This window comes from Lactuca serriola, chromosome 5 (genome assembly GCF_051521515.1).
Source record: "Lactuca serriola cultivar US96UC23 chromosome 5, Lser_US96UC23_V15, whole genome shotgun sequence".
Classification (NCBI taxonomy): Eukaryota; Viridiplantae; Streptophyta; class Magnoliopsida; order Asterales; family Asteraceae; genus Lactuca; species Lactuca serriola.
This window is the reverse complement of record NC_136412.1, coordinates 322,571,621-322,576,863: the sequence shown is the minus strand read 5'-3', so window position 1 is coordinate 322,576,863 and position 5,243 is coordinate 322,571,621. Positions and strand designations below refer to the sequence as shown.

At 37.9% G+C, this 5,243-nt stretch overlaps 1 non-coding gene across 1 annotated transcript; it reads left to right on the top strand.

Annotated features, from left to right (window-relative positions):
• The first annotated feature begins 4,566 nt into the window (after window positions 1–4,566).
• Window positions 4,567–4,637, top strand: TRNAG-GCC (transfer RNA glycine (anticodon GCC)). The gene has a single exon. It is a non-coding gene; the product is annotated as a tRNA-Gly (tRNA).
• The last annotated feature ends 606 nt before the right edge of the window (window positions 4,638–5,243 follow it).

Sequence of the window (5,243 nt, the reverse complement as noted above, 5' to 3'; positions counted from 1 at the left end):
AACACAAATTTTATAAAGTTACATAACCACTGGTGTGTAGTATCCAATAGTGTACAAATATGTTTGTTAGGAATTAGACAACACTTTTCAAGAATCAAAACATATGTGATGTCATTTTTCAAACTCTGATGCCACTTGTTAGGAAGTAAAGCAGACAAATACACAAACCACAAGCACACAAAGACTTTTATATGGTTTGGTTAAGGCGGCTTACATCCACGGACAGGAGGAGAATATTCTTTATTTGGGCTCTCAAATAGAGGTTACAATTACAATTTAACAGAGATTAAATTACTCACTAGAATTCAAGACACTAAAAGGTACTAATGAGTGACTAGCATGCATATATATTTATAGACTAAGGGTCAAACCTAAAACCTTAATGGTCCAAGCTTGTCGGTCCATAGATCCATGAAAGGTGTCAACCAATCACATGTTGCCATGAAGCTACTTCAGAGCTTTCTCTCACCAGCATAGTTTTCAGCCACCAAACAGAGCTTTCACTCATCAGCCAAGCTTTCAGCCACTGAATAGAGCTTTCACTCACTAACAAACCTTTCAGTCTCCGAACTGATCTTTCACTCACCAACAAAGCTTTCAGTCGTCGAATAGAGCTTTCACTCCCCAACATAGCTTTTAGTCGCTGAACAGATCTTTCAACCGCCGAATAGAGCTTTCACTCACCAACAGAGCTTTTAGTTGTCGAACATATCTTTCACTCACCATGAGAGCTTTCAATCGCCAAACAAAGCTTTCACTCACCAGCATAGTTTTCGGTCATTGAGCAGATTTTTCACTAACCAACAAAGCTTTCAACATCGAACGTAGCTTTCACTCACCAATATAGCTTTTAGTTGTCGAACGAAGCTTTTAGCCACAATGCTCTACCATGATGTTATGTCAAAATGCTCACCAACCAGAGCTTTCACACATCACTAGAGCTTTCAGCTACCGAAGAGAGATTTCACTCATCAGCTGACCTTTCAACCATTAAATAGAGCTTTCACTCCCTATAAGAGCTTTCAGTCTCCGAGCATAGTTTTCATTTACCAACAAAGCTTTCAGTTGTCGAATAGAACTTTCACTCACCAGCAGAGCTTTCTGTCTTCGTAAAAAGCTTTCACTCACCAACAGAGCTTTCTGTCTCCGTATAAAGCTTTCACTCACCAACATAACTTTTAGTCACCAAAAAGATCTTTCAGTGAACAACAGATCTTTCACTTGTCGAACAGAGCTTTCACTCACAAATTGAACTTTCAGTCGTCGAACATAGCTTTCACCCACCAGTAAAGCTTTCAATGGCTGAACAGATCTTTAACTCACTAGCAGATCTTTCAGTCGTCGAATAGAGCTTTCACTCACCAACACAACTTTCATTCACTGAAAGAAGCTTTCACTCACCAATAGAGCTTTTAATCGTCGAACAGAGATTTCACTCACCAACACAACTTTCATTCACTGAAAGAAGCTTTCACTTACTAGCAGATCTTTCAATGACACCTTTCCAAGGTGACACCTTCAGGAGTACCATATCCCTCACCTGGAACTCCAAGTCTGGCTAGTCTCTATCCGCGTAGCTCTTCTATCGACTTTGCACTGTCTGAAGTCTACCCGAACCTGCTGAATCATCTTAGTCGTCTTGAGTACCACCTCGGTACTCCCCATGACCCGTTGACTGAACTCACCCTAACATATAGGGGTCCAACAGTTACTCCCATAGAGCATCTCAAAAGGAGGTCGATCGATGTCGGTATGATAACTGTTGTTATATTGAAACTCCGCTAATGGAAGATACGTATTCCAATTACCACCGAAATACAAAACACATGCTTATAGCATATCCTCCAATGTCTGGATGGTCCGCTCACTCTGACCATCTATCTACGGGTGAAAAGTCATGCTGAAGTGCAGACGAGTACCTAACTCCTCGTGGAACCTCTTCTAAAACCAAGAAGTAAATTGAACATCCCTATCCGAGACCAAAAAAATCGACACCCCATGGCGTGCCACAACCTCCTGAATATAGATATCTACCAACTTCTTTGCAAAGATACTCTCCTGGATCAAGATAAAATGCACGCTCATAGTCAATCGATCTACGATGACCCATATCGAATCCACTCTACACGTCGTCCGGGGCAATTTAGTGATAAAATCCATCGTAATCTCCTCCCATTTCCAAACGGGAATCTCCAACGGCTCCATTTTACCGTGGGGTTGCTGATGCTCGGCCTTGACTTTCCTACAAGTTAAGCACCTTTCTACATACCATGCCACGTCCCGTTTCATGCATGGCCACCAATAATCAGGTCGGAGATCTCTAAACATCTTTGTCACTCTGGGAAGAATAGAGAATCTCTACTTGTGTGCCTCTTCCATCAATATCTGTCGCGCACCACCCCAGTTTTGAACACACGCCCTCCGATGAAAGGTGAATAACCCCTTACTATCATAATCGAAGGAAGCCACTTGCCCCACGATGCACTCACTCTTCTGGTGCGCTTCCTTCATAGCTTGGATCTAAGCCTCCCAAATCTGATCTAATAATGGGGTAATCACTGTCATCATCAAACATAAATCCCTGATCGAAGTCGCGACCTCCTTGCGGTTGAGATAATCGGCCGCTACGTTGGCCTTCCCCAGGTGATAAAGGATCTCATAATCATAATCCTTCACCACATCCAACCATTTGCACTGCCTCATGTTCAGATTTGGCTGATCCATCAAATACCTCAGGCTCTTGTGATCCGTATATATAGTATAACGGACCCCATAGAGGTAATGTCACTAAATCTTGAGGGCTTACACAATTATCCCTAACTCCAAATCGTGTGTAGGGTAATTTGCCTCATGAGGCTTCAGCTGCCTCGACACATATGCAATCACATGACCCCGTTGCATTAACACTACACCTAAACCCGTGATCGAAGCATCACAATATACCACAAAATTCTCCACATCATCTGGCAGGGTCAGAATTGGTGCCCCACACAATTTCTGTCTCAAGGTCTCAAAAGTTGCCTGTTGCTCAGGCCCCCAATAAAATGTGACAGTCTTATTTGTCAGTCTAATCAAGGGAACCGCTATCTTGGAGAAATCCTGAATGAATCTATGATAGTAACCTGCTAATCCAAGGAAACTTCGAATCTCAGATGGAGACCTTGGAACCTCCCACCTCATCACCGCCTAAATCTTGGTCGGGTCGACCAAAATACCATTCTAGTTGACAAGGTGCCCTAGAAACTGCACCTTGCGCAACCAGAACTCACACTTGGAAAACTTCTCGTACAATCTATCCCTCCTCAGAGTCTCCAATACATCCCTCAGGTGCTCCTCATGCCGCTCTCGGGTCTTGGAATAGTCCAAAATGTCATCATCAAACACAATCTCCAATATTATAAGAGTTTTTGACATTAAATTAAAAACCTAATGATAGCAATGAGGATAACTTGAAATCAAGTTGTCAATATCGAAATCTTACCTAAGATCGTTTTATATTTTGGAAGATCATGATCGTAAGATCAAATCGGGATTGAAAGAGGCTACCAAAACAAAGTAATATTCAAATTTGCTTGCAAGATAGTGTAATCAGTTTTAGCTTTTTAAACATCACCATAATTTTTAATGCTACAAACCATAAATGTTAAGAATAAAACATCTTAATTGGAGATAAGTTCATTTTGATCACATACAAATAAGATCACAAAAGGATTATTATAAGTGTGTTCTACTTAACTCGAGATGAATTAATAAAATAGTGATACTCTAAAAGATTTCTTGTAACTTGTGACGTTCGATTTAAAGTTGATCAGACAAAATTTTTGATACCCGGTTATATATTAAAAATAAAGAGATGATCAAGATCATTTTTCACTTGTAGAATCTTAAAATCGTAAGATCAAAATCGAAATTTTAATAACTTTGCTTGAAATAGTTTATCAAATGGATGATATTAGAGTTTTACTGTTAATCAAGCGTCTAAATTTTTTTAACATGGTTTGTTTGATAATTTAAAAGGTAAATTAATTTTCTGATATGTGATTAACATTTGGTGGCAAATCATTATAACATGCTAGTTTCACCAAAATACCTTTTATTAATATCATGTTTAGGTTATTTAACAACGTCACAAATGAATGTTGTGCAAAATGGATAAACTTGGTATTAAAGCTAGTGTTTGATAAGATCATCAAACTTTGAGGCTGCTGCATTGTTTATTAAAACTTTATGTCTTTTATTTTAAATATCTATTGATTTATGTCTTACAAAAATAAAAATTAAGATTACTTTTGAACTAGCTAACTGGTAGTAAAACATAATAAATTAGTAAGTTATTTCTTTAATATCTGATAAATTATATATCATATATTTATTTTGTAGAATTGTAATATTCATACCCAATTATTTAATCATATAATTCATGAATATATATATTTCATTCAGAAACTTATCTTAAAGTATGTTATTTCATTGATTTCCTATTGATAAGATCACTGTCATAGAATTTTACCTTGTATTATAGTAATTGTTAAACAACAAGGCTAAAATCCATTACAAATTCATCAAGCACCAGTGGTCTAGTGGTAGAATAGTACCCTGCCACGGTACAGACCCGGGTTCGATTCCCGGCTGGTGCATATTTGAAGCTGTGATGATAATGCGCTGATTTGTAAGGCTGGTCCCTTACTCCTCTCTGATCACAGACGAGTTAAAGGTGCTTCTGAGCTTTAATTTTTTTATAATGTGTCAAAAAAATTACGGTATTTTTTTAACTAAAAAATGTATATAAGCTATATGTAAACTGTAATTTATTTTTTTCTCGTTTGATTCACCTTCGTAAAACTCCGGCAATAACATCCGAGCATGATATGGAAGTTTAGATCACTAATACATTTATGATTTATTCAGTCAAAAGCGCTGCAAATTTGAGTGTTGCTACAAGGTACGATAGGGTACATAATCATTTAGGTTTTAGGACGACTTTGAACAAATTTATGAGAATATATTAAGAAACAGAAGATGAAGCCTGAAGGAGATATAACCCTTGTATTTTTTTTAATCATTAGTTTTTAGACATATTTTGCTTGGAATGGTATTAATTTTTAAGGATGGAAGATGTGGAAGCAAGAACAAGATTGACCTAGGTGAGGTGGAAGGCGGTACTCCAAGGATGGCGCCCATCCCTGCTCTTGGTGACCCAATAAATATCATGAACAATGTTAAATATTAAAAATTCAAATTAA